At 36.9% G+C, this 23,418-nt stretch overlaps 1 protein-coding gene and 1 long non-coding RNA gene across 4 annotated transcripts in view; both read right to left on the bottom strand.

Annotated features, from left to right (window-relative positions):
- The window catches only part of macrod2 (mono-ADP ribosylhydrolase 2), an 862,504-nt gene that overhangs the window by 806,863 nt on the left and 32,223 nt on the right, over positions 1-23,418 (bottom strand).
- On the bottom strand, positions 6,170-7,547 carry LOC141377031 (uncharacterized). The gene is made up of 2 exons (XR_015506196.1): positions 7,435-7,547; positions 6,170-7,349 (listed from the first exon to the last, which is right to left on the bottom strand). It is a non-coding gene; the product is annotated as an uncharacterized LOC141377031 (long non-coding RNA).

Raw genomic sequence — 23,418 nt, 5'->3', positions numbered from 1 at the left:
AAGCAGCAGCAGATAGTTCACCTCAGATCTTGAAAATAAAGTAAACTGTTTGAAATTACACTTTAGAACTGTGAAATAATGCAAACCAACACATATGAGTGTTTCAGCATGTACATTTAATAATGTACATTATTATTACCCAGGGTGCTGAAATATAATTGGTTTAAATAAAAAACAAAAAACAGAGCTTTCCGGCATGTAACGCCCATTTTCAAAGCAGAATTTCTGACTTTAGCATTGTTTTTTAGATAAACAAGCATGTTTACTTAGCATGTTTCCTAAATATCTGTAAACATATAATGGTATTTTCATGCTTTAGAAGAGTCAGAACTTACATACAGCACCTTTAAGAAAACCCAAAACAAGCCATTTGATGCATTTTAAATGCTAAACATGAAAAAAAAATAATGTTACATACTATTGTTCAAAGGTTTAGCATGAAAAACATTATTAATATTATTATTATTATTATTATTATTATTATTATTATTATTATTAAGCAAGGATGTATTAAATTGGAAAAATGACAATGAAGATTTATTTAATCTGGAGCCCATTTTTAGTTATTCTTTAAAAACTTCACATGGATCAAAAAGTCCAGGAAAAAATTACTTAAATAAAAAAAAAAGTCATTGCCTGCACTTCTATCGTTTCCACCATCCACAAATCTCCTATCGCTAATCTTTCAGATAAAAAGATGAACACATGCTCTCGTGATTACAGTAAACCCTCATCTCAAAACAAACAGCCACAAAGAGCCTCTTACACATTTTGATATTGTGTCTGGTTACATCCCAGCAAAACTGCTTTGAAAAATGATTGTTATTTCCTGCCATAAACCATCATGGAAGTAGAAGCACGAAAGATACCAGATTTTCCACTTTGAGAAGTTGACACTTGTGTTTGATCTTTTAAGCTTTCGAATTCAGGTGGTGCGAAACAGTTGGCGTCATACATGCGGGTACTTTTACACGCCCATATCCATTAGTGGTTATTTACATTCCAGTAGGGCTGCTGTAGGTGTAACTCAAGTCGAAGAGTGGTAGATGCATTAAAAGCATCCCTTGGATAAGCCAATAGAAAAATCTCTTGTCCCAGAGCAAGGCAGCAACCTGAACGTAAAGTGTTTTGTCAGTAAATAAACAAAAGTTAGTCAGCAACAAAGTTCTCTCATTTTCCCTATTTTCTTCTACACTATTGTGGCCGCAAGTATGATTTGACAATGGGTGGAGAGGCATATCGCTAGCCAAATTAAGCACTTCCAGTACCATGGAGTATTATATGGCAGACTCGCACAGCACAATATCATTATTGATTCCTCTCTAGCCCTCCAACTCCCCGTTCCCGCTTGCTGGAAAAATAACTTAATTACCTTTCTGATGAAGCTCTGCCTGTATACAGACAGACACCTCATGCAAGGGAAAACCATTTCCATGACAACCTACCTGAAAAATGCTGTCTTTTATAACAGAGATTAAAACCTTTGTCAGAGTTAAGTATTCCATCTCTCAGATCCAATAGAATTAGTATGTGAAGTGTAATAAAAAGGGTGGGGAGGGAGACAGAGGTATCGGATGAAGTAAATGGAGCTTCTCGCTTTCTCCAGCACCTTGGACATGAGAAGAAAACACACGGAAGACTGCCAAAAGCTGCTAAATCTATTAATAAACTGATATGATTACTTTGGAAAGGGGCGACCTAAACCTACACCATTTGAAACGCACATCTAAGTCGTGAAAAGCGAATAATAACTCTGCCATGAACCAGCCAAGAAAATGTCACATGTGAAACTCTGTAATATCAGACTATGAATATTATTTAAAGCTAGACTGTGGGGGAGTGGGGTGGAATAAGATTCTCTTCCTGCCATTGTTCGGACTGACCGCGGATTAATCCTCCCATCAGAGCAAGTCAAATGTAATTACTGCCCACTCTTTCAGAATAGAGTTGGTGGCTGATCGCGCACTTAGATTTCCAGCAGGTCAATTTGTCTAAACCCTTCTTAAGTGTCTATGCTCTGTAAGCTCTCTGTACAGGTGCTGAGGATATTGGACTTTCTTTAACCTCTAACAAAACTGCTAGACCACAAATTAGTTTTCTTAAAAACGCAATTTCACAAAAGACTATGTAATGCTGCATGTTGCAACAACAGAATTTAATTCGTTTCATTAAAAAAATTGTTCTATAATACACCCTTTTTACCAAGTCGAGAAATTATTTTTTTTAATTTCAACTCGTAATTATTATTTTTTTGTGTTTTTTTACATTTATGTTTCAGTTTTGTCCAATTTCCCGGGGCACAAGCTGCAGTGTTCTCGTAGCAAGAAAAGTCAATAAATAATTATAAATATTATTATATATTGTTTTTTTGATAAATGAAACTTCTATTTTATGACTTACTTAATACACTTTACTTTTATATGTAGACAACAAATCTGGTCACTTGCATAGTGGTCACAACAACAATTTGAATGATTTAATAAAATTACTAAAATGTACTAAACAGTTGTACTGTAACAACTAAACAGTTGTAACAGATTACAAATCTCACGGTTTGCATCACACCATGGATTTTGCATTTTGAGTCACGGATCGGACCATTTTTCGAATTAGCCACAAAAAAAAGAAGAAAAAAAAAAGGAGACGACAAATGTCAATTGCTTTCTATTTATACAAAAATATAACTGCAAAAAACACTGGTTTTAACAAACAGAACTTAGAACCCGTAATTTTAATAAAAATAAAAATCAAAGAACCAGCTGAAAAAAGAAAAATATTCAATATGAAAACTGATCTTTGCTACTGTTGTTGATTAAGCAAAATAAAGAAATCTAGCATCTTGTACAGCATCATATTTATTTTCAATGAATGATTCAACAACTCACATAAAACGTTCCAATAAACTGTGATTTTAATCTTTACCATAAACATCAATGTTCATATCTGAACTGTTCTCCCAGTACTTCTGTGTTATTTTATTGTTTATAACAAACTGAAAAAGTGTAAAAACTGAATTTCTTGATCAAACGCAGATTTTAAATGCAGCGTTTTAAAGAATTAATGAACATATGCAAATCACTATCATTTATCATTCATGCTGCGCAGATTTGAATTGAGATCACAATCTTTTAATGTGTAATTGTGCAGCTTTACACAATGCATTATTGCAAGCTAAATGAACAGTGACAGAAAAATCATTTAGGTCCCACCATAACTTTTTCCGTCATCATTATATTTTACAGGGAGGCCAAAATGCTTTCCTACACATGATTTTAATGACGTGGGAGGCGATCTCTCTGCAATTTTCATAAATGTTGATTAACCTACAAGTTCAAAAAAGTTTTGTGCATTTCAAACTGTGGGTTGTGATCTGTCCGAGTCACAAAATCAACCTTAATCTGTTACACCCCTACTAAACAATTAAATTATTATTTATTTTCTATTCTGCTGAGTTTTTAAGTTTCGTTTTTTCCATATTCACTCATTTTTATGTTAATGAATGTATACGTTGTCACAAAATTATTGCTTTTAGTACCCTCAAAGTGCTAACAACAAAATCCTGAACAATTAGATTATCAAAATAAGTAACATAATTAACCATTCCGACCTGTCAAGAAACAGTTTCTTTTTTGCTGCTAATTATCAGCAGTTTGAATAGTTTGCATTGGAATACCTTGAATTGTGATTTATCTGCCAATTATTTACTCATCAGCGGGCACTTCAAAAACACAACACGTATCGCATTTAATCAGCGTGCGCTTCAGTCCTACAACGTGCAATTATGTCAACCTTCTCAGGAAAAATTGCTCATTATATTCTGACACAGCATTTTGAGAATGCTCTTTAAGTAAATGGAGAGATAGAGGCAGCACGCTTCACAGACAAAAAGAACTTCCTTCAAGTTGAGTGTGCCAACTCTATCCATGTGACAAAAAAATGACTTCTCTTTGCCAGACGATGAGCAAAAAGAAAGATGAAAGAAAAGGACAAAATGGAAAGGTGGAAGGCACGGTGTCTCACTAAACGTAGTGATTGAAGCAGGTTTTAGAGCACTGTCAGATAATAGGATCAGATTGCAGAGGCGTGTGAGGTGCTTGCAATTTCGCCCTCCTCCCTCCCCCAGGACCACATACAGAGGCTCCCTACAATTACTTTAAACAGCCTCTGATGAGAGGGAAAAAAGCAACATTTAGATTCATTAACATCGCTACCATGCTACTTTTCTATGATTATTGAATGTCGCCACAGACCAGAGAAGGGGGAAAAAAGAACAAAACAAAAAAAAAATCATCACAATTACAGAAAATTACAAGTCTATGTCTGAATAATGGCATTAATTTTCTGAGTTGAATAGAGTCTCCAAAAAAAATTTAAGAAAAAGATTTTTTTTTTTCCATTTGAAAAAAACTTTTTCCTCTGATAAAGGTAATTTAGAGCAGGTTTTCGGGATATAATGAGGGAGGAGACTTCACTTTACACAAAAAAAGGTGTCTTGCATTGATTTCAGCGGAAGAAAGAAGCGACAGCCTTTTATACGTAGCTAAAAATTGTGTGTAAAAATAAGTGACAAAATTCCTTTATTTCCACTAGGATATCGAATAAAATCACAGGTCATTTAGCAAAAGCTGAGCACTGGTCATTACACTTGAAGTTAGAAGATGAGAGCCAAAATAAAAATCGCCTCATTCCTTGTCATAGTGTATTCTGGAAAGCACTATGACAAATGGAGTAATACAACTCTAACTAAAATGGCCATAGGCAGTATTCCAAAGTTCCCCCATGCTGTCATATTTACAGTTCTGGTCTATGCAATATATTTTTGCTTTTGTGCACATTTAGGTTAGACTTAACTCACAAGTTTAATGGGCCACTGCAATTTTCAGTCAATTGAGGTATTACTGACTGAACCGCCAATCGAAGTAGTCATACTTGATTCGAAAGATCCTAAAAAAGCAGCAGAGCCTGCAATGAGCATTAAACGGGCAGGTCAATACGTTCCGTCTGGGACCATTACCCAATCAGGACGGGATGTGCAGCTCTGCTTGAAAGAGGGAACACGGAAGACTTATCAGCGGCCTTGAGAATAAATCTCACTGGAAGGAGAATAAATGGGTGCCTTCATTTGCAGAGCCTGGAGAAATAGCACCTGCTGTAATCTCACCCCTTTCTAATTTAGCCGAGCAAGGTAACAGGACAGAGGAATGGGTGCAAATTGTGCTGTTGCTGGGTAGGAGTGTGTTGGCAAGGGATTCAATAGGCAACATTCCATTGTTGATGAAAATGTGCCCATGTTGAGAATTAAAAACCTTTCTTACACCTTTCTTACAGCATAACTGTTATTAACAAGCTTCTGAATAAAGAGTTGGTGTGACCTGATTACACTGTGATGCTCAAAAGTAAATCATTGAGATATTGATTCTTAAAATTCTTATTTTACTATGTCATTGTTGTCTTTTAAGAAGTTCTTTTTAATATGGTAAAGTACAATTAGTGTAGTGGATCTATTTAGTTTATTTAATTGGTGGAAGTTTCTTGAAAATATAGTTGAAGTATTTTCAACGTATTGACTTTGTCTTGCTTTGTCTTGTGAGATATTCAAGTCATATTGGCAGACATTTCAGAATCGGCCATCATATACACATTTTAATGTTATCAATAGCCCTCTCACAGTGATACTGGTAAAAAAAAAATCTGGAAAATTTCCAAAACAACTTTATCAGTAAATACACATACAAGGATGTTCCAGAATTTTTCTGGAAAAGACCATTCACACATCCTTTCCAAAATACTGGTCAATTCTGACATCATTAACTAGAAATGGCCTCTAAATGGCTGCGCTTGCATTTGTAAACGTAAAAGTGGTCGGGCTTTTGTTGATGATTTCACTTTTATTTAAAGCTTTAGCATTCATGTAGCTGCTTTTGTCCAAGAGACGTCCAAAGGCAGAAGCAAGAACCACAGCTAAATGTTTACACGTTTGCAACATTACAAATTCTTTGGATGAATAAGTATTGTGAACAACTTTGATGAAAACATATGGTGGAACACTTTCGCATGTCGAGATGTACATAATGTGTATTTGTTGGTGCTCACCACATGTTCTGATTGGCTGGAGTACACGTCTCACGTCAGCGCGTACTTACGGAACAAATATACCAGTATTTTCAAAAAGGGCCTGTTCACACATGATCCCTTAGCAGAAAATTGCCAGTAATTTTCAGGAAAAGTCTATATGTTTAAAAGGGGGTATTATCAGCTTGACTGATTATCAGCCTAAAAATAAATTATCAAATTATACATAATTTTTGAATAAAAGCTGCTGTCCAATATATATTTTGGCGTGTGAGATCAGGCTCTATAGGATTTTATTTACTAGCCTAAAGCACAGGTTTTCAGTTATTGATATTGGCCAAAATGTCCATACAGTGTTTACATCAATTGAATGTGTCTGGTCAATGGCATGACCCATGGAATCCTCAGCATGACCGAGGGATAAAGAAAAGGTTGAAAAACACAGAATACCCTGGGCCTAGATAATTCTGGACTCTGAATAGTGGTGTGGAGGCTGGACATCCTTGGGAATAAAAGATTTCTCTTATTGCATAAGGTGATGAATTCTCTTGTGTAGATCCACAGGCATTGACGGCTATACTTCAATGAACTATAATCAGAGAAGAGTTAGGACACAGTTTAGAATAGACAGCACAAAGAAACTGTGTGGGTGAGGTTAGCGTACTTTCAGTGAGGCTATAAGCACTATACCCTTTATATTGTCACAGAAACTTTGAGTCTGCGAGGGTATTATCCATCCAGACAGATCATAAGCAAGCACAGTTCTGGAAGATGACTGTAAATTAACGCTCATTTGAAAATGTATGCAAATGTATGCAGATTTTTCCAGCACCTCGCTCCTTTTGTTTTTAAACCTTTGCTCTTCAAATACTGCAGGCAGACAACAGCACGCAACTTAAAATTCATGCAGCACAAGTGGTTCAGCATTGGCCTTTCCAGGAAAACCTTTCACTTCGCTTCAGCAGATTCAGCTTTGGCTGCAGCCAGGATGACTTGACATTTGTCACCCAGGTGTGGATTTTACACTCTTTCAAGAGAGATTATTCCTCTGTCACTCACAGTGGCGTTGTGCCATAATCCGCAGCCGCGAGTTGACTGACATCAACATTCTTCTACTGTTATTTGGTTGCATGATTGCACGCAGCTAATGCATGACGGATCGTGTAAGAAGTGGGATTGTGGAGGCTCTGGTGTCTCTTCAACAAAAGATGAAAGACTTCTTCTACTGTGATCCCTCAGGGATGGTCTCAAAGGTCGTATCCTCGGCGGCCTCTGGGCTAAAGGGTCAAGAAAGCAATCATGATTATTGATGACAAATTACTAGTTTCGTTAAAGCCGATGCTTTCAAGCTCGTCTCCTCACGTCCATCAATGCCTGCTTCAATCGCTCCATCGGTTTCTCTCCCATTCCCATCACCAGACTTGCAGCTGTTCTACCATGTGATTGACAAGTGGCCAAAGAGAGAGAGGGAGTAGCTGAGAAAAGAAAAGAAATGTGTGAGCACTAGCCCGTGCATATGAAACCCACTCACAAGCCTTTGGGTTTTTCATCGAGTGCAGGCAGCATGAAAGCTCATCCACGCCTACGGTCCAAACTCGCAGCTAATAAGCAGCCCTTCTGAGCTCGACTCGCACTGTCCCCGCTGAGCAAATCGATCAGAACGCGGCCCTTCTCCTACTATGCAAGTGATGGTAGCAAGTATTTACATAGAGCGAAAGAGAGCCCTATTCCTCCTCTTTTGTCCTACGCTTAAAAAGAAAGACTGGCTCTCAAACATATGGCCCAAACCCCAAGAGTTGAACCAAACTAAGTCAGGACAAAAAGCTGGGACACTCCCTCACATGCTGCTCCGAGCACTCACAAAAGAGGGCCATGAAAACAAAGAATATACCTGTGAAAGTAAATAAGATACTTAAATCCTGAAGCTGAACAGGAGATTTGTACCATCTGCAGCACACATGCTTCCAAGGCCTGCAACAAAGGACAATTTGTGTAGGAGAGGATTCAGTCCAGGGATCAAGATAACCAAGCTAAACCACAAGCGTTTTGGAGGTGAAATTAAAGAGTGGACGAGATAAGAGACCAGAGTTCTTCAAGCCAGTCAACTGTGCCTGTAGTAAGCAACTGGACTCCATATTGAAGCGCTGGCCAGGAAGAGTGACTGTATTTGCAAATGCACTTTGAGCAACCAAGACTGCACAAAATGTAACTATTTTTCATTGGATTTCAGTTAATGTAAGGCAACAATTCCTCTCTACAGACCACACAAATGTCTGTCGGAAATCATAACACTCCACTCTCTGCACAGGACTTGCTCAGATGTCACTCCTCACCTTTAAGCAATATGTTCAACCAAGTAATGTTGCTTGATTTTGAGTGACAGTTCTATTTTATACCTGTTAATTTCATAACAATCACCTAATACTAAACAGAAGTTCAAATAGCCCAGTATAACCTTTCCATCAAGCCTGTTTGTTTAAGATTTCAAGTTTAAAAAGGCTTTCCCCTGTAATTTCACATACTGAAGATCAAATAACTCCATTAAACTAGTTGTCTACTACAGACTCAACTTTCAATTATTAAAACTGTTTACTCCCTCAATTAAAAAAACAGTTCAGAATTAATAAAAGACGTTTTGCTTGTTTTGTTTGACACAAATATCCTCATACACTCAGAAATAGAGGTACGAGAGCAGTCACATAAGCAGTACATTTTCAAAAGATACATATTTGTAGCTGAAGGGTCCATTTTGGTACCTCAAAGGTACATTTTAGGTGCATTTGGCTACTAATATGTACCTCAAGGTACTACTTATAGGTACAAATATGCATCTTTTGAAAAGGTACTGCCCCAGTGACAGCTCCTGTACCTTTATTTCTTAGGGCGTATGACCCCATGTGAGTTTATTTTAGTCAAATTGAAAATCTAAAAATAAAAGAGAATTTAAACACACAAAAAAAATGTACTATCATTGCTTGTGCTAACAGAGTTCCTCAACAAGACGGCAACCCAACTTCAGCATTCTTATTTGCGACTACTGGAAAGTTGACAAGTTTCGTGCAGATTGCAAACCAGCAGACTCAATGGCAACGGAAGAGATTACATCATGCCACATCCTAAATGACTGGTAGTAGGTGGATAGTTTCCAGAGGAAGGAGATGAGACCTGAAGAGGAGGAAGAAAAAATATAGTTCAGGGGTGCTGGGGTGTAATCACTAGCTCCCAGACCCCAACTGAATGCACGTCAGCTTTAGTTCCGCAAACTTCAGACCACATCTGTCAAAAAAAAAGAAAAAGGGAAAAAAAAAAAAAAAAAAAAGTTATCCCTCCATGTCACGCTCGATCAGAGCCCTGAAATTTGCTCATTCTCCTCAGCTAATGAAACCAGCTCTCTTCCACACCCCTCCCCGCATCAGACTCTCTCAGTCTGAGTAGAGCAGGCATGCGGGCTGCCGTGTTCATTACCAGAACACAGGAGTCGCCACAAAGGCCGCCATGCTGAGGACACAATGGGATGTGGAGGAAGCCAGGCTTGCCCAGAGTCAGGGCTGTGTGCAATTTTACTCTATTATCCCTACGCCCGTAGCCACAGGGGCGATGCAGTCCTCTCTTTGATTCCTCTCCATCCCCCCTCCAACTTTCCATCTCCTTCATTCCCCAAGAAAGACACAGCTGTCCCTTCTTTCTCTACTCTCAGATGTATTAACACCTACAGAGATAAGGCGGATGAGGGATGGGGGGGCGACCGTTCGGTGATGATCCAGGCATGCAGCGCACTGCACGTGAACAACAAGCTGTTACCATAGAGAAATCTGCGACCGACGCTGGCTGTGCGAAGAACGACTTAACCTGAGCGCTCGGGATAGATAGGCTGATCTGAAGTGCAAAGAGCAGTAGGACAGGGATTGACTTAATTGATTAGGTGATCTTGAGAACAATAGCCCAGACTGATCTTTCTACTGCAGAAGAGACTCGTTCTAAGCACTTTTGATGGATCTGGCATTGATCTGATTGATCAGAAATGACAGGTGAGAGGGTCAATTGAGTGTTCAATGAATATTTAATCATGCCTCTGTATTGTTTTGGCCAGAAGGACAGAACTGCAGTTAAGGAGAGATCGATGTTCCTAAGATCGCTGAGGGCTAAGCTGAGTGTCGAACAAAAGCCACCGTCTTACAAATTTATATGACCTTCAATATTTCGCTGCTGAAACCTAAAGTGTTTTACTCATAAGCCCTTCATTTAATCCGGCCACTTTCTTCTGTGACCTGCATTTTAAGGTCTTCATCCACACCCTGCAACAAACCAGAATCACTACTATTACTGCCATCAGACCTCAAATAAAATTATTCCCTATGGCCTCCTGGGTGCAAAAGAAAAGATTTGCTCTGTCATTATCAGGGGAGAATAAGCCCAGCAGCTCCCCTGCTTTGAGATGTGGTTTAACCCAAGGCCTAACAATAGATTCAGGAGAAAGCAGAGACTTAAGTCACTAAAAGGGAGACGACGAGGACAACAGAACCCCTCTAAATCCATCTTCAGCACAACACCGGTGGGCATGTTTGTCTACTAAATGAATTTTGAGCTTTTCCCAGGGCTGGGGGTGGCACTAACCAGTTTGGAACAAAGAATAATAATAAAAAAAATTTAAAACACTTCAAATAATACAAACGTATTGGAATAATTAAATAAACTAAAAATAACCAACCAAGTGATGCAACAAGTTTCCAGAAAGACGTAACTTCTAACTTTATGCGGAAGGGGTCAAATAAAATAAAAACAATATAAATTGTATTAATATATTAAATAATGAAAACAACAAAACTAATATTAAGAACAATATTGTAACTGAAAATGATCATGTATTTTTTCTTGTTTGTTTAATTATTATTTTATTTATTTATAGCCACATCAGGAAATTCTCACAGCAAGACCAAAGCAGATACTAACATATTACATAATATTAATGATGCTACTACTACTACTTAAACTACTTACTAGTAACTACTACTACTAAACTCTTTTACTTGGTAGAACCGGTGCCCCCAAGTTGTTAAATTATTGTTATTTTGTTTATTTATTGCCACATCAGGAAATTCTCATGGCAAGATCAAAGCAGATACTAACATTTTACATGACATTAAATGATGCTTCTACTACTACTACTACTACTACTACTACTACTACTTACCTATTTTACTTGGTAGAACCGGTGCTCCCAACATGTTTAATTATTATTTTGTTTATTTATTGCCACATTAGGAAATTATCACAGCAAAATCAAAGCAGATACCAACTTATTAAATAATATTAATGATGCTTCTACTACTACTTCTACTACTACTACTACTACTACTACTACTACTACTACTACTACTACTACTACTACTACTCTTTAGAACTGGTGCTCCCAACTTATTCAATTTTGGTGGGTGCTCCTAAATTGAGCGCCACTGCAAACTGTATATAAATAGATTTATAGTATTTGAAAGCAATATCAATCAGGACTTACAAAAACCAGAAAAAAATAAACTATCTAATTCTGTAGTTACTTATTTATATTTGCGTAATAATTCTAAAATGAATGTTTAATAATTATCGAATGACAACAATACTAACAACAAATTCCATTTCTCATTATCATGCTGCCTTGAATGTGCTTAAATGGGAGTTATCTCTTATAAAAAGTCGTACTGTTACATTATTAAAAATAAATGTTTTGCAGCAAATAAAAATGCAATGCAGTATAGAAAATACTTTTTGCTCTATTGTTTTTATATGTAAATTTAATAAACAAAAAATATGCTACAAAATGTAAACGTAGGATTATAATAAATCACTCAATTTAAAACGCTTCACGTTTTCACAATTGATTATGATTTTTTGATTGTGTCTGTCTTGTGATATGCATTTTTTTGTAATATGTAACTCTGTCCTATGCTGTCTGCCTTAACCTAGACTCCCTGGTTTGATTATGATTATTAGAACTAATAAAAACAGTAGTAGTAGTAGTAGTAGTAGTAGTAGTAGCAGCAGCAATCAACTTACAAATTAACTGTTTACAAATTAAAAAGTTAAGAAAAAAAAATTCTCCTTGCATATATCCTCAAATGATGTTGATGCACACACATATAAACTAAGGCTGAATGTCTGAACAGGCTCAAACTGCTCCACTCAAAGACTGTTTGAGACATCACCTAGATTATATCACTGATATCCATTTTCAGAAGGGGCCATTGCTTGGTCTACAGGGACAGTGAGACGGCGGTGAGGGGGGCCAGGACTGCACAGATAAGAATCGCTTTTGTCTCGGAGTGATGACCTTAGTCTGTGGGTCAGCTTGAAGGGGAAAGACTAGTGTGAGAGAGATTTCTCGTGTGAGGAGTGTGTTGTGAAGAGAGCTGTGGTGTTCTGGGGAGCGGTTTCAGGTTGCCACCAGGAGTAGAAGGGGCTGGTGTTAATTGGAAACTTGAAGGTCCTTTGTAAATCATTTCTCTGGGCTACGCCTCTTCCCCAGGTTCATCCACCCTTGACGACAGGAGGGCGACACCTGCCCCCCATAACAGCTGCCGGAGAGGCTAATCGAGACTTGAGCTCTGTAGGCTCAGGTATTGTGTCGTATAAAAGTTTCACACACAAGAAAAGACCCCAGAATGGGCTCTATAGAACCAAAAAGAGCTGAAGGTACTGAAGAAAATAAAGACAGGTAGAGTCGACTTGAGGTAGAACTTGCTTAAATGTACATTTAATACACAGTTGAAGGCAGAACTATTACCCTTTGTGAAATTGATTCTTTTTCAAATATTTCCAAAGTGCTGTTTAATGAAGAGAAGTCTTTTCCAGCACATTTTTTTAAACAGAATTATTTTGAAAACTAATGTCTAATAACCAATTTTTTTCGTCTGTGCTATAATGATTGCTTTGCTAGCTATTTTGCGAGATACTAAATAGGGATGCTTATAATGACTTACCGTTGTCCGAAAGGATGCTATTAACTGATTAATGGTATCAAAAATTTTTATTATTTTATATTATCTTATTTATTATATAGAATATTGCTGGTTACAGTTTGACACTGACGAGTTGTAGCCAAACCAGCGCTGATTGCCGCTGTCCTGGATCAAAGTCATAAAAACCTCAGTTTATTTGCACAATTGGAGAAAGAAGCCTCAAAAAAATTAACCTTTTTTGAAATGTGTGTGCTTTAGAAACAAGCCGGCCACAAATCGGAGCATCAGGCTTTTCTCTCCATCAAAACACGCTTCGGCACCACTCAATCAAAACAAATAGGCTATAGCTGTGACAATTTAAAATGTACCAACCAACCAAACTTTTTTCTTTTTGGAAAATTACAGTTATCAAAAGTTCTTATAAAATATCATGACAAGGAAAAACAGCCTATGCTGGTTCTTAAAAAGGATTCAGTCAGTGTTTTCATTTTGTAAATCCAAATTTGTCATTTCTTTTATTCTTTATTTTTTTCATTGCTGTTGGAAACACTGGATTAAGATGTTCTGTTAATAATCTGTTTGCATGTTAAAATCAGCATTTTAAAATGCAATATTTAATGTGTCAAACAAAAAAGATGTAAAAAATTTTTTAGTAAATAATACTTTAATATTAATCTGGCCAGTTAATGGTTAATATTCAGTTATTGAATGGCGGTTGTCAGTTAGCAAAATTAACTTAAATTAGCATCCCAAATACTAAAGATAGTATTCAGTTTAAAGTGTAATTTATTGGCTTAACTTGTTATTGTTAAACAAGTTATTGGACGAGGTTTGACATTAACGAATCCAAAAAAAAAACATTCACCTTAAAAAGTATTTTAAGAACATGTTTATTTCAGCCAAACTAAAAGAAATAAGACTTTCTACAGAAGAAAAATAAAATTTTCTTGCTCCGTTAAACATCACTTGGGAAATATTAGAAAAAGAATGAAAATGTCCCAGAAAGGCTAATCCTTTTGCCTTCAATTGTACCGCAGCTATTTTGAAGACACTACATAATGATATGTACCCTAAAAATATCTCCCACATGTGAAACAGACTAGTAAGGGATAGTGTATGCAGACTAATAAACACACAGTCCACTCGTGCCTCCACACCAGGGCTCATGGAGAGCCATAACTGAGGTTGGAGTGAAAGTGAAGGTCATGAAAGCAGCGTTGGCACAGAAATAGTTATTACTGCTTGGCAATCTCCTTTACTTCTGCCATTTATAAGCACAAGAGTGAAGGAAATGCTCATTTTTACTCTCCAGCTTTGCGGAATAAAAAAAAAAAAAACACATAGGTGGTCTGTGAAATAAAAGTCATGACATTTAATCTCACATTGCTGTGTTTAATACTACATTTAAGCCTCTTCCAGCTATCGTAATGGACGTTTCTGAAAAAAACACAAGCAAACGCAGAGTAAAAAGTGAGTAATAAGAGCCTATAAGTGGCTGTTAAAATCAACTAGGCAGGATTGGTGCTCCATTTTGAGGGAGAGGGGATATTCCTCAGTGCCTGGGACTGCTCATTTATAAAATATGCAGGCTTGGCCGTGGCAACGCTGTAAACTGCCCGTTTGCTCGTTTAACAATGTCTGGGGAGAGAAGCTATCAGGTATTCATCTTCCGCCTCGCGCTCTTTTTTTTTTTTTTTTCACAGGGCCCAGGCTCCAAAGACAAGCCTAGCAGTCATAAATGCATATATGAATGAATAAAATCTCCAGTCAGTCAACACCTCTTCCTGCAAATGGCAATTTATCCGTGAGAAATGTCTTTTGAAGTCAGGGCTGCCTGTGTAACGCAGACGCACTCGGTGGCGGTGAGTGCTGGTATAAATCAGCTCAACTTCAGCCACAGTGGAGCGGGGTGCGTTCTGGTTCACAAATGAAAACTTTGCCCGAGTTTGGATGGATGGCCAAATCTTATTTTGTTTGTCTACAGAGTAATAAAATGCAGAGGAAAAGGTCAAATTCGAGAATAGTCTCACTATTTCAATTGTTTTGCCTATTGTACCATATATACATAATTGAATAACAAGCTTGAACGTGAACGATATAGAATTTGCCAAATATTGAAAGAATAAAAGTTTATTTACAAACAAATCACAATCTGTAGTATTTGTAAATAATGAACTTTAATAAAGATGCGTATTTCGATGCGTGTCTGCAGGAATGAATGACAGTTTTATTGATGTTTTCAGCATCTGCATTTTGGTCTCATTATAAACACAAAGCTGAAGGACTCAAGGTCTTTGCACATTGAAGTCCAAATTTTTCATACGCATTTTTTTTTTTATACCTATACAGACATTATAATAGACACGACAACATTGACGTATCAGAGCAACAGACCTAAGCAGACCATGAGGTGATTTTAATGTCCATGAGTACGTCAAATTGGCTGGACATGCCCTGGCCTGAACATTAGGAGATATATTAGGAGTTATTAGTAGGAATATTAGGGGAAAAATAAATATATTTAAGCTTTTATGAAGTCAAACAATTTGGACAATGCTTAAACTAAATTTAAGACCTCTAAAAAAACGCGATTAATACTTTAATACCTTTTAAAGGCCTTAATTTTCTCATAATTCATTCATCAACATTTAATACTTTAAGACCCCCCGAACACCCTGTACACATATCTAAAATGCTGTCATTCAAGCTTGCTTTGAACTTGAAAAAGAGAAGCAGATTTTATCAGTGGGTGCACATGGCTCCTGAATAGTAAAAAAGCAAGAAAGTAATAGTGGATTTCTTTTTTACTTTTAACCCATTGAAACAAAACTGTGTATAACAGTGTCACAATAAATAAAATCTTTGTTAAAAATGAAATTATGTTTTGTTCAAGTGTTAACATTAACTATTTAACTATTTATGTGATGTAGGTAAATGGTGTTTTAATCCCGATACCACCGCTAGCATTTCTAACCTGTGTGAAGCACTGGATTAACAGGACATTTGATTCGTAAACTGAATCTATAGTGAGAGAAAAATGTAAAACAGAATCCACTACATTTAAAGCATGAAAAAAATATTAATCTTGTAGAGAAAAAAAAATGGATTTCATAGAAAACACGTGACCAATATATTTGAATTACACCTCTGTTCACTAGTTAGCAAAGATTTTAATCAAGAGAGCTGAATTAATACCAGAACAATCTCCTTGACACTTCATTTACATTATTTCATTATATGCTCAGTCACACAGTAAAATCCCCCAACTACAGTATTTTCAACAACGTTTGCCCCCAAAAAACCCAGCCAACGGCACAAATTAAAAATGTAAAAAAGCAAGGCACGAAATGAAATGCTATCCATCATGCCTTTTTCAAAAAAACAACCTAATCAGAGGGTAACATTCAGGGTAATCTGTTAACCGCTAATTATAATCAGAGCATTTCCATAATGAAAACCAGACCTAACCGCTTACACCGACAAAAGCAAAGTCTCTCGGACTGTGCTCAAATAGTCCATGAGCACGTATGTTTAGGAAAGGAGGTGATGGGAATGAGAAGAACCATGAAAAAAAAACCTGGATAGTCAAATTACTGATTTCCGCTGACGGTGAAACAACCACAACAATATCGCCTTCAATTAACCGTCCATGGTCAAGTGAGGAGAACGTGTGGTGCCATTAAGAAATAACCTTGTGGTTGTTTGGCAGCAAGTGGGCCACTTGAAGGATAAGCATCAGATCTTGGACCACTCCATTAAACCTCAAAACATTTCATTAACAGCCACTCCAGCTCCTGCTCAGATCCTCACTATAGGTGCACTTATCCCAAATCACTGCTTTTTTCAATTGGATTCAGACGTGTATCAGATGTTTGGAGAAGTGCTTGAACTGCCGGAAAGTGTGTGACACGAGATGCGTTTGGTAAGGAGAATTGAAGGACACTGTACACATCTCAAACATTTTGATCATCTCACCCTTACATGTTCTTTATCTCCCATTTTTAGCTCCATGCAGGACACGCTGCTGTAGGCTTTTTATGAAGATTAATACCCTCCCGTCTTTGGCTTTCTGATTTTCCTATCTACTATTTCTTTGAAAACCCATTACCGAACAGCTAAAAGCGCATCCTTCACGCCCACAACCACCCCCCCCAAAACAGAAGTCATGCAACTAGACAGACAACGTTTCTTGAGGGGAGAAAAAAAAAGGAAAGGAGAAAGGCTGCATTTATTAAGGCCTGACAAGGAATACATGAATAGATAAGTGGAAATCGGGTCTTCATCTTTAGAAACGGGAGCTCAAAGGGGGGCATGTTGATTTTCCTGCATTACCTGTCTTAGCTGTCACAGACTCTCATGATGCCCTTGTGTAAGGAGAGAAGTAAAGGCTGCTTGATGAATCACTTGGCTGATGCTAATCTGAGTAAGCTGAATGCATAAGCATACAGTGATGTGACCTGGTGTTAGCCTGTGGATCAGGGTGTTCGTGTAGAGATGGCTATCTAGCAGTAATGCTAGTTATAAAAAAAAAAAGTGTCAAATGATGTATCTATATCTGGTATATAGGGCTGCACGATAAAATCTGTTTCTGTATTTGACCAAACACCATTGTCAATAAAAAATAAAAAAATAAAAGTTTGGTACAAAGTTTTGGTAAGAAGCGCTATAATTTCATTAAAATGTGTAAGGAATGTCAATAAGCTAAGGGTCTACGTTTGTCATTTCCAATTGAGGTGGGCGACTTGCATAACGCTCGCATGGAAATGACACACACATAACATTTTCCAGCCGCACCTAGTTTAAAACATCAACTTTTCCATATGCCACAAGCGCACTGCAATTCATGCAAGTAGAACTAACCAATCTGCTTCACACTTTGTATGGAATATACACATTTCAGTAATAACGGTAGACTAATTACCTTAGACAAACAGCACATCCAAACACTGTAATGCTTTTTACTTTTCTAAATAAACTTGCAGAGCTGCAGCAATGGTTTGTTATATATATATATATATATATATATATATATATATATATATATATATATATATATATATATATATATATATATATATATATATATATATATATATATATATATATATATATGTTTGTGTGTGTGTGTGTGTGTGTGTGTGTGTGTGTGTGTGTGTGTGTGTGTGTGTGTGTGTGTCATTGTAAAAAAAATTATTTCAAAAATATTACAATAAAAACAATACAAAAATCTTAAAGAACTACATTTTAATTTTAGCATTTAATTTTTGGAAATGTATAATCAGTAGTGTTTAAGAATGTGCCACCAATGTTGAATACATGCACAAATAGAAAGACTGAGATTTCTGAGGTCTCATTCAATTGAAAAAAAATGTCTTTAGTGTTTGGATTTTTTTCTCAAATATTTGGATGAACAAACCAGTCACTCAACCTCTTTGGAGTCTTCAGAGACTTAAATTATCTATTTAATTTATTTGTATTTCTTTTTTTTTTTTCATCGGATTCGTTATGGGATGTGTCCAGGACATTGCTGAGTATAAAGTGTGTGTGTGTTTCTCTGTGGTTGTTCTTGAAAAAAATTCAATAAAATATAATTATTTTAAAAAAATAATAAATAAACAAAGATGCAAAAAAAAAAAGTTCTTTTTTTTTGTCATTTTTAGAATAAACGTGCACTGCAGCTCCTAATCCATTTTAGCCAGCTGGCGAGAAACTTTGGCTAAAGCCTTTTTTCTAATCACATTTGGCACATGGCAAGTGTTCATTTTGGACCCTATGTGCAGTCACAGGCATGCATATACTGGCAATTCTATAATAAATTTGAGCTTCAATTTAATCTGATTTCAGAACTGAAATGCGGCCGTCCTACTTAACTAAATAACACAGTCTAGCTATACAAAGAAGAAGAAAAAAAAATAGTCCTCATTTCAATCTTAGCTAGACTTCCAACAGCAGCCGTCACACAGGCTGGAAAACCATAAGGGAAACAACAGCAAAGGGCCTTCAAAATAAAAATCTAAACTTAAAAAGGAATTCACTTCCACACTGTATCCAAATTCAGTTGGCAAACAGTAACAGCAGTCTGTTGGTCCATGTTAAAATTGCACAGCAGAACACTGTAATTGAAATAGCAGCTGGTGTTTATGAGTTTGTGAGGTTTGACTGTAGGAACTGAAAGACTGATAGTCAACAGGGAACAGTCCTGTCTGCTTCTGACCTACAGCCATCCACCATTTTGTTTGGTTTGTGCTTTTTTTAACACCTCCGTAGGGCCAAGCACCGGCCCGGGCCAAGTGCTCGATTTACAGCAAATGACAGCTTCTATATCAGAGATGACAGGCAGGTCTGCTGCTGTGCCTGACATTGATGAGACTCTGGAGACAAGGCAGTGTGATGGTGTCAGTCAATTCCATTCAGAAATCCTCGCTGCAATGCACTCGGCATTACAAACCCTTGGAGAAAGCCGATGTGCCTCTCTTTTCCAGAGAGATTGCTTCTCCTCAAAGCGTGATTGTGGCAGCTTTAGGAGAACATGTCATATTTCTGAAACTTTAGACTGTGTTTTGGGTCTAAATGTTTAAAATAGTTGTTTTGTTGTTTTAGAGAAGAGAAACTGTGCATGAAATGTGATAATAATAGCCTATGTCAGAGAAGTTATTGTGGTTGTAAATTGGAACTGATGTGCTCTTGAAGGGATGCATTGGAGAGAGAAATAAACTGACCTGGATGTAATTTAATTTACAGTTGTACCAGGATGCTTTTTACCAATTGAAAAAGTTCATTGTCAAACCAAAGGCATTATTGCAGAAAATATAAGCAGAGTAGAGTACTCTTTCAGTGAGGTTTCATGGGAAATGTCTGCAATTTTCTGTAATGGCAGGGTCAAAGTTTGTGTGGTAGTTTAAGAAGTTCACTATGGCAATATGAAAGCATTGACTATTCAAATATAAAATAAAGCTATGTAAAAAGACGTTGAGGCTTCAAGATCTCCTGCAAAGAGTTTTAGCAGAGTAATAAATCAAATGGCGATGAAATGAAGATGCTAACATCCAGGTTGTTAAAAGATCTGTCTATATCTCCAGCCTGCACAGTCTCTGAATCTGTAGCAAAATCAAGACCGAAAACCATGTGTTGACATGTGTTGAGTTTGACTCATGTCCATGTATCAGTTCAGTATGTTTCAATTAACAAATAAATTTTCATCATCACCCAAATGTTCATGGAAGACTCTTTTACTTTTAAATAAAAATAATATATTTTTAATACCGCACAAGGAGTAACAGTTTATACACCAGGATATTAAGCGAAGGTTACATTTTTATTAACTTGATTACTAAAAAAAAAACATCTAAAATTGAGCTGAAATAATTTAACAACTGCAAATTTTATTAAAATTTTATTTATTTTATTAAGGGAATTCCAATAAACTGAAAAAGTAGTAATAATAATCATGATCATAATAACAAAAACACTTAAAACTCTTTAAATTGTTTAACATTGACATAAACATAATATAATACTAATATATTTATATAATTCATTAGATAATGTTAATGTATTCATATCATTCATATCACTTTTATATCAGTTCCGCATTTACTAATGCATTATAAAAAACAAAATTCATTCTCGTTAATGCAGTGAGTTGAAGTGAACTAACAATGAACAACTGTATTTTCGCTAACACAAACAAATACTACAAAAAAAAATATTGTTCATTGTTTGCTCATATTAGTAAATCCATTAACTAGCATTAACTAATATAACCTTATTGTAAAAATATGATTACCAATATTAATATACCATTAATACAATTTGTTACTGCTATTAAGAATTACTAAATTAACAACACTTTTACAAATTTTAAATGAATCATATTTTCTATCATTATCAAAATATTAGGTCAATTTCAGATTACCTCCACATCCACCTTGGCACAATAAGTGGGCCTCTTAAGTCATTCTGTTACTGTGCTGTTACACATTTTCATGTGGCTCTGTCTGCGTCTTCAAAGCCTTCCACACTCATAAGTGAAGGCACAGTGTGGCATTAAAAAAAAGAAAAGAGAACCTTAAGCAAATTATTCCATGTTTACCCCTTGCTGCTAACTGACGCTGCAAAAAAGCTAACCTGACAGAGGCTTCCCATGATAGGCCTGCTTTTAGCCGGTGTAAATTACTCACAGGAATTTTTTCCCCCTTCTTCTTGATCTCACGTTGCTGTCTATTCGCTACCAATGCATCACAGCTTCGCTTTCAATTAAACAGTCCACTCGGCAGCCCTTCGGCCACTGTCATCACTTAGAGGCTCGCATTGAGGCCTCATTCTTGCGCCGTACGGATGTAAAAAGCGAGTGCTCGGAGCAAGGTTCCTTGTAAAGAGCAATGTGGAGGCGTAGGCACAAATGGGGTGAGAGTGGAGAACAGAAATAAGACAAGACAAGTAATGCTTCATAGACGCGTCAAGACGACTGGCCGGCAGTTAGTAGCCTTGTCACTTCCTCTTAAATCATCCACCTGCGTAAACGTAAAACTGTGTTAATTAATCATTACAGTAAACCATTTTAGTCAGCATATGCACCTGTTAAGTTATGCATGATATTAGACTCTTGTCCGCTCCACAAAACATTCAATTAAGTTCTCCTGACTGGAAATGACGTCTTCGTTTTGCCACGCTTGTTTCTGCTATTTGCTGTGACTGCTGGTGCAATTCTGAGAATAGCACTATAAATACATTTTCCCTATGAGGCAAAGACACCTTGTCTGCTTGTTTGTCAGAGCAACAGAATCCATGATGAAGAAGAAGAAAAAAAAAGGCAGCAAACGACAAAGACATTTATTCGGTCGCTTTCTTTCCACCCCTCCTTTTTTTCACTCTCACATTAAAACGGCGAATGACATTCTTTCAAATCAATCAACACCTGCTTGCCGGAAGGACTGTTGGGAAAGCAAGAGAGACAGAGAATAGGAGTGAGAGAGAGAGAGAGAGTGAAAGTAAGAGAGAGGGGAGCGTGCGTTAAGGAATGTGCAAGTCTGCTCGCTGTTTCATTAGAGTTGAGACATTTGAGAGTATCTGTTGGGTTGTTAAGAATGAAGCCTCTGATGTTTCATGGCATGTTTAACTCAGGAGATGACTGGAGATAATTAGCGGCGTGACATTCAGTCTTAGCTACGGAGATGAAAAGCTTCGAGCTAAACAAAGCCAGAAAGCTTAGGATTAAAAATACGAGATAAGTTGGTCATTGTGTGATTGGTGAAGCTGATGCCTTAATTTATTGTTAAGTTACTAAACACAAACACTTCTATTTGATTTGCCTCAGGTTCTGATCAGCTTATAAAAAGTTCATTTTGTAATATTCACAGACCAAATGTTGACATTTTACTGCCATTAAAATGCAAAATCAACAGTGAAGCAGCACCTGACAACTTAGCCAGGGGGGCACCCATCTAAGCCAGGGGGGTCCACACTCAGTTCTGGAGGGTCAGTGTCCCTAATCAAACCCTAATCAAACACACCTGAACAAGCAAATCAATCTCTTACTAGGTATGTTAGAAACTTTCAAGCAGGTGTTTTGAAGCAAGTTGGAGCTAAGATCAGCAGGACACCAGCCCTCCAGGACCAACTTTGGACACCCCTGATCTAAGTGGATACAACACACTGGTGGTGTGTGGAGAGACCTAGCCTAAAGCACTTTGTGTATGGCCATGAAAAAAATGTGCTTCATAAATACACATTACTCATTCATTCATTTTCTTTTCGACTTAGTTCTTGTATCAATATAGGGTCGCCACAGCGGAATGAACCGCCAACTTATCCAGCATTTGTTTTACACACTCATACACTACAGACAATTTAGCCTTCCCAATTCAGCTGTACCGCATGTCTTTGGACTGTGGGGGAAACCGGAACACCTCGAAGAAACCAATGCGAAAGCAGGGAGAAGACTAACTCCAAACAGAATCGCCAACTGACCCAGCCGAGGCTCAAACCAGCGACCTTCTTGCTGCGAGGCGACAGCTCTTTTCCCCCATCTTCGTTTTATACGTCATTTAAAAAAAAAAGTATAAAAGTTTGTGGCACACAAAGGAATATATATATATATCATAAATTTAGGGGTCAAACAAGACTGGAACCAAAGATTTGCATTCTAGGGGGAAAATGTTTCTCTAAAATATCTTTTTTTTTTATGTACATAAAACATTTTTATTGCTAATGTGGCTATATGCGACTTCTGAAATGACACCTTCTGAAACAATAATATCAAATTTATTTCCCCATTAAATGCTTAGTTAATATTAAGAATTAATTGTCAAAACCTATCAATATTTTTTTAAGATGAGGATGAGATGAGGGTGTAAAAAGTTTTAATCTATTAGGATAATCTTCATCTGATCTGATT

This window comes from Danio rerio, chromosome 13 (genome assembly GCF_052040795.2).
Source record: "Danio rerio strain M-AB ecotype USA chromosome 13, GRCz13ab, whole genome shotgun sequence".
Lineage (NCBI taxonomy): Eukaryota > Metazoa > Chordata > Actinopteri > Cypriniformes > Danionidae > Danio > Danio rerio.
The sequence above is the reverse complement of the archived record's forward strand: the minus strand, read 5'-3'. Positions and strand labels throughout refer to the sequence as shown.